Genomic DNA, 12110 nt, shown 5'->3' with positions numbered 1-12110 from the left:
GTTACAGTCCTGAAACCATGTCTGAAACCATGTGATTGTATGAAATTAATTTGAATCATTAGATTATTATAATACATGTATGTAAGTGTTAGACTCATTCAATGATTATATTATAATACTGTGCGTGGTTTTAGTCGGAATCAACGTTTAGGGAACAATGTGTCTAGTGTTTTGAGAACAGACTATCTGTCTGAGCCAGATCCGAAGCGACCTTGGCTGGGACACTGAGTGCTCCCCAGTCCCAGGTCTCTCCCTATCTTAGGGGAGGGTAGGAAGACACTATTCTCACGTACTCCCCTAGGCTTTATTGGCGGGCGGATTTAATGGTTGGTGTGGAAGTATGTGTGTCGCTATAAATTGAAGGTCCTGTACTGTACATGTCAGAACATTCCCGTGAATAAACATTTCACTTTGGTAAACTGGGCTTCTGTCTGTTTTCGTTTCTATCAGTATCTTACAAATACTGATATAACAGACTGAGGGTAACATAATTTAATTGGTAAATGAACAGGAGTATAGAATTCTCCTGACACCCACTTAGCATATTTCCTGCCCCCTCTGGGTGTGTTTGAGGTGATAACTGTTAACAACACCTATTACACAAATGGACAGAAGTGCAAAATCATAAATGTTTATTTTTTTCCATTATTCATAGATTTTCAGATATTAAAAACAAAAACAGTACAACCCCAACCCCTCATTCTCCCATCCATCCACCCCCTCCCTCCAAGGTATCTATAAAAGATAAATAGGAAAGAAAAACCAAAACAAACAATGATAGAAACAAAACCAATGGGGGAAAAAAGTTATACAAAAATTATTATCAGCACAAATGGCCACTAGAACAGACATGACTGCTTACCAAACTATGCAAGTTACACTAAGTAATAGACAGACTCTCCACGCACTGTATTAATGGGGGCCAGTTTAAGTCAAACTTTTGTTGGGACCCATGACATGATGACATCACCTCCAGATGACATCACCTCCTTAACCCACTGCATAAAGGAGGGCAGCTTTGCAGACTTCCAGTGAAAGAGGACAAGGTGGAGACCTGGCAGTGAGCTAGCAGCGAGGTAGCATTCTGGTCTAGGGGAAGTACCCCAAAAATGGCAGTGACCGGGTGGAAATATTGTCAAATTCCAATTGGTGTAGCAGTCTCTCTTTGTAGAGTTCAGGAGTCAGGAGAGATGCATATCTGTTGTCCACATCTAGAATGAGTTGAGATAGCTCCAATAAGCATTTGGTGCTCTGTTTGTTGTCACACACTATATATGAAATAATTTGGCCCCTTAGTTATACTTTTAACAACTCTCACACAGTAGAGACACGTCAGTGGTGCAGTTTATCTGTAAAAAGACAGCTACGCGTCTTCATTTTGTGCATGGCTTTCTGATGATCAAACAACGAATGTAACGGAGTTTCACGTTTTTGAATAGCCTAAAAACGTAGCCAGAGGACTAATAATGAGGGAGAACAAACAATATCAATAGCCTTTAAAGAAATCGAATGACAAGTTTAATCTTATTAAATGCGAGGTTGAAAATCAAATGGCCAATAACCTCTGTCATGCCTGCTCCGGCTCTTCCCCGGGTGCCAGGCTGCCCTGCATTACGCACACCTGCCTTCCCTCGTCACGCGCATCAGCGCAATTGGACTCACTCAATCTCCTGTTTATTACCTCCCCTATATTTGTCAGTTCCCCAGCTCTGTTCCCCGCTGCTGTCTTTGTGTTTCCCAGTTCTGACGCTGTTCCTGTCCTGTTGCACGTCCTTTCCTAATTAAATGTCAACTCCCCTGCTTCTATTCTCCAGTGTCATTCCTTACAGAATTCCGCAGCCAACACACGAAGCATCGGGGAGTACCTGCGTTCCGGTTGGTGGTGACGCCGGTCCTGGGTCGCCGCTGATGGAACCGGGTGTGCCTAGCCAGCTCATTGGGCTTCCACGCCCTAGCTGGCTCAAGAGGTTTCCTCGCCCCGGTTGGCTCGGAAGGTGCCCATCCCTTGTCGGGCCTCTGCCGGATCGTTAGGTCTTGTTCGCCCAGAGGGCCCAGGAGTTTTCTTGTTTTGTTGGTGATGTCGAGCTTGGATTTCGCCGCCGATGGAACCGGGGGTGCCTAAGCCAGCTGGTTGGGCTTCAACATCCTAGCTGACTCGAGAGGTTGGCTCGGCAGGTTCCCATCCCACGTCATGCTCCGCCAGATCCACAGGCTTCCACGCCGCAGCGGGATCGACAGGCGTTCATGCCTCAGCCAGATCGTCAGGCTCCTATGCATCAGCTCCTATGCATCCCAGCACCCATGTCTCGGCCCTGCTCGCCCAGGTGGGACGCTGGATGGCGCTCCTAGAGGGGGGGTACTGTCACGCCTGTTCTGGCTTTTGTTGCCCTGCATTACGCACTCCTGCCACCATCATTTACGCACATCTGCCTTCCCTCGTCAACGCGCATCAGCGATATTGGACTCACCTGGACTCACCCAATCTCTTGTTTATTACCTCCCCTATATTTGTCAGTTCCCCAGCTCCCCGCTGCTGCATTGTTTGTCGTCTGTCTTTGTGTTTCCCAGTTCTGACGCTGTTCCTGTCCTGTTACATGTCCGTTCCTAATTAAATGTCAACTCCGCGTACCTGCTTCTATTCTCCAGTGTCATTCCTTACACTATCCTCCTACTGGCCAATCGTAAAAGCTTTAAGACAAGTTAAAGTTATGAACAGGAGTTTATTTCCCAAATAATCTATTTTAAGAAAATGTTGTCCTAAAGTTGTGGTTTTCAAAAAGAACAAGGATGCAAGTATATAGCCTAAACAATTCTCAATCACAGAGACTGAGCAAACAATATCATTTATTTTTCTACTATTTTACGAGGCAAATCAAGAGGGGCGATAGCATCGTGTAGCACAATGTTTTATGGGTACATAATCACGATAGGATAAAGGTTGACATCGCCCAAACCTAGACTGAGTGATAGTCATTGTTTACCCAGGTAGTCAAGGAGCTCAGGGTCCACAGCCTTCAGCAGCAGGCTGAGCTGGAGACGCTGCTGCTTCATGGCCTCCTGAGACTCCTCAAAGTTCTGGTGCTGAGGGACAGAGAGAGACAACATTAGAATGTTATGGTTTTAGCAATCTTACAGTACGTGGTAATACATGATTATGTGACAAGAGAGTAAGGTGCTTACCACCATCTCCATAAAGCCTGTCAGACACCAGAAGGACTCCACCTCGGTCTGGGTGATGAACAGGAGAGGAGCCGAGAGGTCACTCATCCCCTGGACATAGCCTGCAGGGAGAGAGAGAGTCAATAGGAACCACAAGGAGAGAGGAGAGTCAGGTGTGAGATCTTGAAATGTGATACAATGGGTTTCAACTTTCAAGTGTAAGGCCAAGGGAAGTGGCTTACCCAGATCAAAAGTGAACATGCAGTATGTCATCAGCACGTTACCCCATCCTGTACTCCCTGATCACCCATGACTATGTGGCCCCCACGCACGTCTCCAACTCAATCATCAAGTTTGCAGATGACACATAAGTGGTAGGCCTGATTTTCAACAATGTGGGCCCTGGTGGAGTGGTGCAGGGAAAAATAACCACAACGTCAACAAAAACGAAAGAGCTGATCGTGGACTTCTGGAGACAGCAGAGGGAGCACCTCCCCCATTGACAGGCCACAGTGGAGAAGGTGAAAAGCTTCGAGTTCCTCAGCATACACACCACTGACAATCTGAAATGGTCCACCCACACACAGTGTGGTGAAGAAGGTGCAACAGTGCCTCTTCAACCTCAGGAGGCTGAAGAAATTTGTCTTGGCCCCTAAGACCCACACACTTTTACAGATGCACCATTGAGAGCATCCTGTCGGGCTGTATCACCACCTGTTGCAGTCATTACAGGGGCATCAGAGCTGGGACAGAGAGACTGAAAAACAGCTTCTATCTCAAGGCCATCAGACTGTTAAATAGTCACCACTAGCCGGCCTCCGCCTAGTAACCTGCCCTGAATTTTAGTCACTGTCACTAGCCGGCTACCACCTGGTTACTTTACCATCCATCTTAAAGGCTGCTGCAATATGTACATAGTCATGGAACACTGGTCACTTTAATAATGTTTACATACTGTTTTACCCACTTCATATGTATACTGTATTCTAGTCAAGGCCTATCTTGTTTAACTATTGCTGTACATATACTATTCTTCAGCTATACTACATATTCTATCCATATACTGTCCATATTGTCTATACAGTGCATTTGGAAAGTATTCAGACCGCTTGACTTTTCCCACATTTTGTTACATTACAGCCTTATTATAAAATGTATTAAAAACAGGTTATTAGAAATGATTGCACATTTATTACAAATAAGTATTCAGACCCTTTACTCCGTACTTTGTTTAAGCCCCTTTGGCAGTGATTACAGCCTTAAGTCTTCTTGGGTATGACGCTACAAGCTTGGCACACCTGTATTTGGGGTGTTTCTCCCATTCTTCTCTGCAGGTCCTCTCAAGCTCTGTCAGATTGGATAGGGAGCGTTGCTGCACATCTATTTTCAGGTCTCTCCAGAGATGTTCGATCGGGTTCAAGTCCGGGCTCTGGCTGGGCCACTCAAGGACATTCAGAGACTTGTCCCGAAGCAACTCCTGCGTTGTCTTGGCTGTGTTCTTAGGCTTGTTGTACTGTTGGAAGGTGAACCTTTGCGCTAGTCTGAGGTCCTGTGTCACACTCTGATCTGTTTCACCTGTCCTTGTGCTTGTCTCTCCCTCCAAGTGTCGCCCATCTTCCCCATTATTCCCTGTGTATTTATTCCTGTGTTTTCTGTCCGTCTGTGCCAGTTCGTTCGTCTTGTTTGCCAAGTCAACCAGCGTTTTTCTCCTAGCTCCCGTTTTACCCAGTCTCTGTTTTTTTCTCTTCCTCCTGGTTCTGACCCTTGCCTGTCGTGACTCTGAGCCCGCCTGCCTGACCATTCTGCCTGCCCCGTACCTCGAGCCTGCCTGCCGCCCTGTACCATTTTGGACTCTGACATGGTTATGAACTCTTGCCTGTCCCTGACCTTTCTGTTGCCTACCCCTTGGACTATAATAAACAGAGCGAAAATCATCTGCCTCCTATGTCTGCATCTGGGTCTCGCCTTGTGTCGTTATATCCTGGGCGCTCTAGAGCAGGTCATCAAGGAGCTCTCTGTACTTTGCTCCATTCATCCTTCCCTCAAGTCTCCTAGTCCCTGCCGCTGAAAAACATCCCCACAGCATGATGCTGCCACCACAATGCTTCACCGAAGGAATGGTGCAAGGTTTCCTCCAGATGTGACGCTTGGCATTCAGGCCAATCTTATTTTCATTACACCAGAGAATCTTGTTTCTCATTGTCTGAGAGTCCTTCAGGTGCCTTTTGGCAAACTCCAAGCAGGCTGCCATGTGCCTTTTACTGAGAAGTGGCTTCCGTCTGTCCACTCTCCATAAAGGCCTGATTGGTGGAGTTCTGCAGAGATGATTATCCATCTGGAACGTTCTCCCATCTCCACTTTGGAACTCTGGAGCTTTGTCAGAGTCACCTCCCTGACCAAGGCCTTTCTCCCCCAATTCCTCAGTTTGGCCAGGCGGTCAGCTCTAGGAAGAGTCTTAGTGGTACCAAACTTCTTCCATTCAAGAATGATGATGGAGGCCACTGTGTTCTGTGGGACCATCAATACTGCAGACATTTTTTGGTACGCTTCACCAGATCTGTGCCTCGACACAATCCTGTCTTGGAGCTCTACGGACAATTCCTTCAACCTCATGGCTTGGTTTTTGCTCTGACATGCATTGTCAACTGTGGGACCTTATATAGAGAGGTGTGTGCCTTCCCAAATCGGCTTTTTTGGTCCTCCAATAATCGGTATCGGCGTTGAAAAATCATAATCAGTCGACCTCTACTAGCATGGACCATGTTAGTTTGTTTGTGAAGTGTGGACACCAAGGAACAAAGCTCTCAACTTGCTCCACTGCAGCCCCTTAGATGAGAATGGGGGTGTGCTCAGTCCTCTTTTTCCTGTCATCCACAATCATCTCCTTTTGTCTTGATCACGTTGAGGGAGAGGTTGTTGTACTGGCACCACACGGCCAGGTCTCTGGCTTCCTCCCTATAGGCTGTCTCGTCGTTGTCGTGATCAGGCCTACCACTGTTGTGTCATCGGAAAACTTAATTATGGTGTTGGAGTCGTGCCTGGCCGTGCAGTCATGAGTGAACATGAAGTAGAGGAGGGGACTGAGCACGCACCCCTGAGGGGCCCCCATGTTGAGGATCAACGTGGCGGATGTGTTGTTACCTATCCTTACCACCTGGTGGCAGCCCGTCAGGAAGTCCAGGATCCAGTTGCAGAGGAAGGTGTTTTGTCCCAGAGTCCTTAGCTTATTGATGAGCTTTGAGGGCACTATGGTGTTGAACGCTGAGCTGTAGTCAATGAATAGCATTCCCACATAGATGTTCATTTTGTCCAGGTGGGAAAGGGCAGTGTGGAGTGCCATAGAGATTGCATTATCTGTGGATCTGTTGGGGCGGTATGCAAATTGGAGTGGGTCTAGGGTTTCTGGAACAAAGGTGTTGATGTGAGCCATGACCAGCCTTTCAAAGCACTTCATGGCTACAGATGTGAGTGCTAAAAGTCATTAGTCATTTAGGCAGGTTACCTTCGCTTTCTTGGGCACAGGGACTACCTAAAGGTTTCTGCCAAGGAACACAAGCATGTTGACCTTTTCTGGCTTTAATAGACTGCGGAGTGGGGTAACAATATTGCCTGCTGTAGGCCTACTGAAAACACGTTCAGACGGAACGGTACCACCCATCACCATATGCTTGCTTTATATTTATTTATCTGCACACAAGAAAATACAATATTGGTAAGGTGATTTCCACATTGTAGTTGAATGACTAGATTTTAAATTGGTGGTTTGTGCATGACACAGGCTGCATTACACATTGTATACATCGTTGATATACAATCGTATACCGGCGATGTTGGGACAGGTTGATGGGACGATGTGTCATTCCAGTCTCCACCCAACCCTAATCTACATAATGGGACAGTTCCAAGGACAGACTGGGATGGGATGGGATGGGATTAGAAGCTATTTAATTGTTAAATACGAGACAGCCAGGTTCAACAAACGGCACCGTAAAAAACTAAATTCATCTGGCTGCACACTGGTTGGAGTATGTTCCCAAAACTGCTGTTCTTATTCCATGACAGACAATGGTTTGACCATTGTAATGATAGAAAAATCCCCCCCCCCCCAAAAAAAAAAAAACTTGCCATTGAGAGTAATCCTCTCCACTGCAAAAAAGGCAGTGAGTGTTGACAAAGAGGGGAGAAAATCATGAGTTTCTCCTCGCTCTAAACTTCATTGAAGATTCATTTGAGAGGGAAACAAAATGTCATGTTTAAAATCACAGAGCTACAAGTCATCCATTCACGAACACTTGCTGACATTAGCATAGAGATGGTCGGCTAAACAAATAGGCCCTTGTTGACCACGGTCAAGTGGAGCCCAGAGTATGTATCGTTTTAAGCTGTGTGTGTTTGTGCTAACTGCTTTGATCTCTGTATATCGCGATCACGTTACAAATGTATACTAACATTAAATAACCTTGAAACAACACTTGATTATCAAACACCCCCCTCAGGCTGACAGTCTCTCAGAGTGAGCAGTGTATCTGGGGTTCCCTGTAGAGGCAATCTGCTCATCTGATGCAGTGGTTAAAGTGGAACTGACAGCGTTTTTAACTACTTTACAGTTCTGAAACAAACAGACAATCATAATAGTTAAAAAAAATATACAATTCCTAGTTTATGCTACAAAACCAACTTCATAAGAGGTTTTTAAAATAGGTTCTATTTGATTAATAAAATCCAAGACTTACACTAAGGCATTGTTGGCTGAACAGATGGATGCAAATCAATGCATTATTAATATAATTCACCAATACATTTCTTGGTAATCCAAATAATATTGCTCTCACGTTGTAAATCACAGCTGGCCTGGAACATTGTTTGCTGCCATTCGTGATGCATTGTTTCAGTTTCAATGACTCACTATTTGGAACAAAAAAGGACGACTATAACTCAGGCTGGGAATGTCAATACAATAAAACTAGCAATGTGAATCATAATGTGGCTAATGGGCCCATGTACGTGTCATGGCCGAATAGGACACAAGCGAGTTAACAGTTGAGTCATCTATAAAATTGCAGCCTAATGTTCTTGCATAGGTGAATTCAACTTCAATTGGGCTGCTTTTGTTAGTCCCGTTTACAGCGTGCAGCAGAGGGAAAGTGTGTAGACACATGCCACAATCCTGGCTGGTCTACTAAAATGTTGCAGTCTGGCTTCAGTTTTTAAAGCTTGATAATGAATTACCAAAAAAACTAAACCTGCAACAAAACACCATGCAAAGGTGAAACATGTAGGCCTTTACAGCAACATTTGAGCAGTAGCCAAGGCTGAGCTAGCTAGCTGCTGGGAGGATGTCATGTTATTGGAGGAGTGGGTGAGTGACCGACTTCCAAATGGGCAATGACCCCAAGCATACTTCCAAAGTTGTGGCCAAATTGCTTAAGGACAACAAAGTCAAGGTATTGGAGTGGCCATCACAAAGCCCTGACCTCAATCCTATAGAACATTTGTGGGCAGAACTGAAGAAGGGTGTGCGAGCAAGGAGGCCCACAAGCCTGACTCAGTTACACCAGCTCTGTCAGGAGGAATGGGCCAAAATTCACCCAACTTATTGTAGGAAGCTTGTGGAAGGCTACCCGAAACGTTTGACCCAAGTTTAAATTGTTTAAAGGCAATGCAACCAAATACTAATTGAGTGTATGTAAACGTCTGACCCACTGCGAATGTGATGAAAGAAATAAAAGCTGAAATAAATAATTCTCTTTACTATTATTCTGACATTTCACATTCTTAAAATAAAGTGGTGATCCTAACTGACCTAAAACGGGGAATTTTTCCTAGGATTAAATGTCAGGAAGTGTGAAAAACTGAGTTTAAATGTATTTGGCTAAGGTGTATGTACATTTCTGACTTCAACTGTAAGTGCTCACTTGTCATAAAATGTTTTTAACAAGTGTCATATTGTCCCTATGGGTGTGTATGAACAGATTTGAATACGATTTCATGTTGCTAAAATGCTGTCAGTTCCCCTTTAAGCTCTGATCACCTAATGCTATTTGCGCCATTAAATTGACATGGATCCCTGTCCGCCTCCCGACACCCTCAACCCTACGCTTCCTCCCCATACACGCCACAGGAGGGGAGTCATTAACACCCATCGCTAAGGCCAAAAGGCTTCCATTTGCACCCCCATCAGATGGAGAGAGAGGGCAATTCGTATACGACCACATTAGAGGAGAGAAGAACAGATATCCTGTAGTGATACAGTAAAGGTGATACTGTAGAAATAGAATGGAGAGAGGGAGAAAGAGAGTGAGAAGAGAGACAGATGAGCACATTCAACGTGCTTTCAGCTGGATATAACACCTACTCTGACAACTAATGGTGTTACATTTCTCATGTAAAAATGTCTTCGATATAATTGGTTCACAAGCAATGTCCTTTGAGTTGCCATGGTAAAATTAAGCTTTGGAGGAAGCTTCCTAAATTGGCAGCCTAAACGGAGGCATTGTACAGTAGGAAATGCTCTGTACAAGAAAACTGAAAACTCTTTAGGTATTTATGGCCGACAGTGCATTATTTACACTTATGTACACTTGTTCTGCGATTGCACAACTCTCTACTCCAGGTAAAACATATGTAGCCCCAAGGCACAGATCTGGGATCTGTTCACTGTGCCATAGTTTTACGTTAAACATTACACTACAGCAACATGTCTCATTAGCTCAGTAAGCTCCTAATGGGCCTGACCCAAGGAGAGCAGCCTTGACAGTGAAGGGATGACCTATGTACACAGTTTGACGTCTCCCTTTACAGTTCAAGGCAAAGAATTTGGACCGTCTCCCACTATACAAATGTCTACCAGCTACTGCATGTATCAATCCACAAACCGGGCCTTAAATACAGTTGGCATCTTATAATGACACAATTCACAATCAACACAACATAGGCTATTCATGATGGTTTTGTTATTGCACTGAGGTTACCAAAGAAAGGTCAAACTAAACAAAAGGTATGTAGATTGTTTCAGATTTGACAGATGTAAAAAAATATGTAAAAAAAAAATTAAAAAAAAGGTTAATTGCAGGGGGTCCGGACATTTTCCATATGCGATTATTCTTCGGAAGAACTGTATAAAAAAAGCAACGCACACACACCAATAAAGCACTTTTCTTCAAATGAAATGTTGCTAAAGTAATTAGGAAAGAAGTGGAGAGTGTTCAACCAACGAGTCGAGGTGCAACCAAAACATTTGATCATCATTGAAAAGGAAAAGGCACAACGCTCGCTCACCATTTTTATTTGATTTGAATAACTATTAAAAGCTTCTTAATTAAAAGTATATCGGTTTTAAAAAGTAAGTCATTTTAAAATCATCTGAAAGCTAAGTATCTCAAATCAGCTAATGTAAAATTCCAGGCTGAAGGAAGTATGCTTTGAATTAAATTTCCCTCAGTCATTTCCCTCACACTCCCTTTTAACGAGTCCTTGTGAGCATCAGAGAGGAAACTAGAAGGCATGTTCCTGAGAGTCATAGCTCTCAGGAATGGGGTCATACTATTTTGTAGCTTAAACTGTTTAAACACTAGAGCCAAATTCATAGGAAGAAAAAATGATCAACATGCCACATAGGTGCTTGAAACCACTAGAAACCACACCATAGACAACGACAATAGTGCTTGTAATTTTGGAACAGAACTTCAGATTTTGGCAGATATTTTTTTGCATTTCTTTTATTAATGTTCAATATTGATCAAAGGCCCAGTCTAAATTAATAAACGGTCCGGATCTGGCCAGCTGAATAGCCCTGCTTTATGTCTACCATGTTACATTTAGCTTTTTGAGGATACAATATATACTAAGCAAAAATATAAATGCAACATGTAAAAAAAAAAAAAAAAGATTTAACAGCATGATCATTACATAAGTGCACCTTGTGCTGGGGACAATAAAAGGCCTCTTTAAAATGTGCAGTTTTGTCACACAACACAATGCCATAGATGTCTCAAGTTTTGTTGGAGCGTGCAACTGGCATGCTGACTGCAGGAATGTCCACCAGAGCTGTTGCCAGAGAATTGAACGTTCATTTCTCTACCATAAGCTGGTTCCAACGTTGTTTTAGAGAATGTGTCAATACGTCCAACCGGCCTCAGAACCGCAGATCATGTGTAACCACACCACCCCAGGACCTCCACATCCAGCTTCTTCACCTGCGGGATCATCCGATGGGGGTGCTGAGGACTACTTCTGCCTGTAATAAATCCATTTTGTGGGGAAAAAAAATTCTGATTGGCTAGGCCTGGCTTCCCAGTGGGTGGGCCTGGCTGCCAAGTGGATGGGTCTATGCCCTCCCAGGCCCACTCAAGGCTGCACCCCTGCCCAGTCATGTGAAATCCATAGAGCTGAATGAATGTATTTCAATTGACTGTCGTATATGAACTGTAACTCAGTAAAGTCCTTGAAATTGTTGTATGTTGCGTTTTATATTTTTGTTCAGTCTAATTTATTGTCCATTTAGATGGAAATTCAGCATTCAATTCACACATGCAACAAAATGCATACATGCAGTATGGGAAACTGGAAAGTTAGCACACAAAGTTGAAAATGGAACCTTTAAGAGCACTAAACTAACACAGTTAACACAACATCTAGCAACAAAATTTGTGTAGCACTATCTGTACATTATAAGGCAGTATAATAGCCTATTTTCATCTCCTATAGATAGAAAACTTAATCTGAAAAAGATTATTAATCCATTTTTTTTATATTTAAGCATTCACTTTTAAATACATTTTCTAAAGGCAAAAAGCTAAATTAGACAGACTATTTTAGTAAAATTATTCTAATAGTTCTAATAATAATACAGTTCTAATAATTTTCGCCCAATGCTATAATTACATTTAATAATATATACAAGTGTCAAAAAGTAGGTTAATATGAATAAATGTAGGTTTAATTGACCTGAT

This window comes from Oncorhynchus mykiss, chromosome 17, assembly GCF_013265735.2.
Source record: "Oncorhynchus mykiss isolate Arlee chromosome 17, USDA_OmykA_1.1, whole genome shotgun sequence".
Lineage (NCBI taxonomy): Eukaryota > Metazoa > Chordata > Actinopteri > Salmoniformes > Salmonidae > Oncorhynchus > Oncorhynchus mykiss.
Note: the sequence above shows the minus strand (reverse complement) of the source record.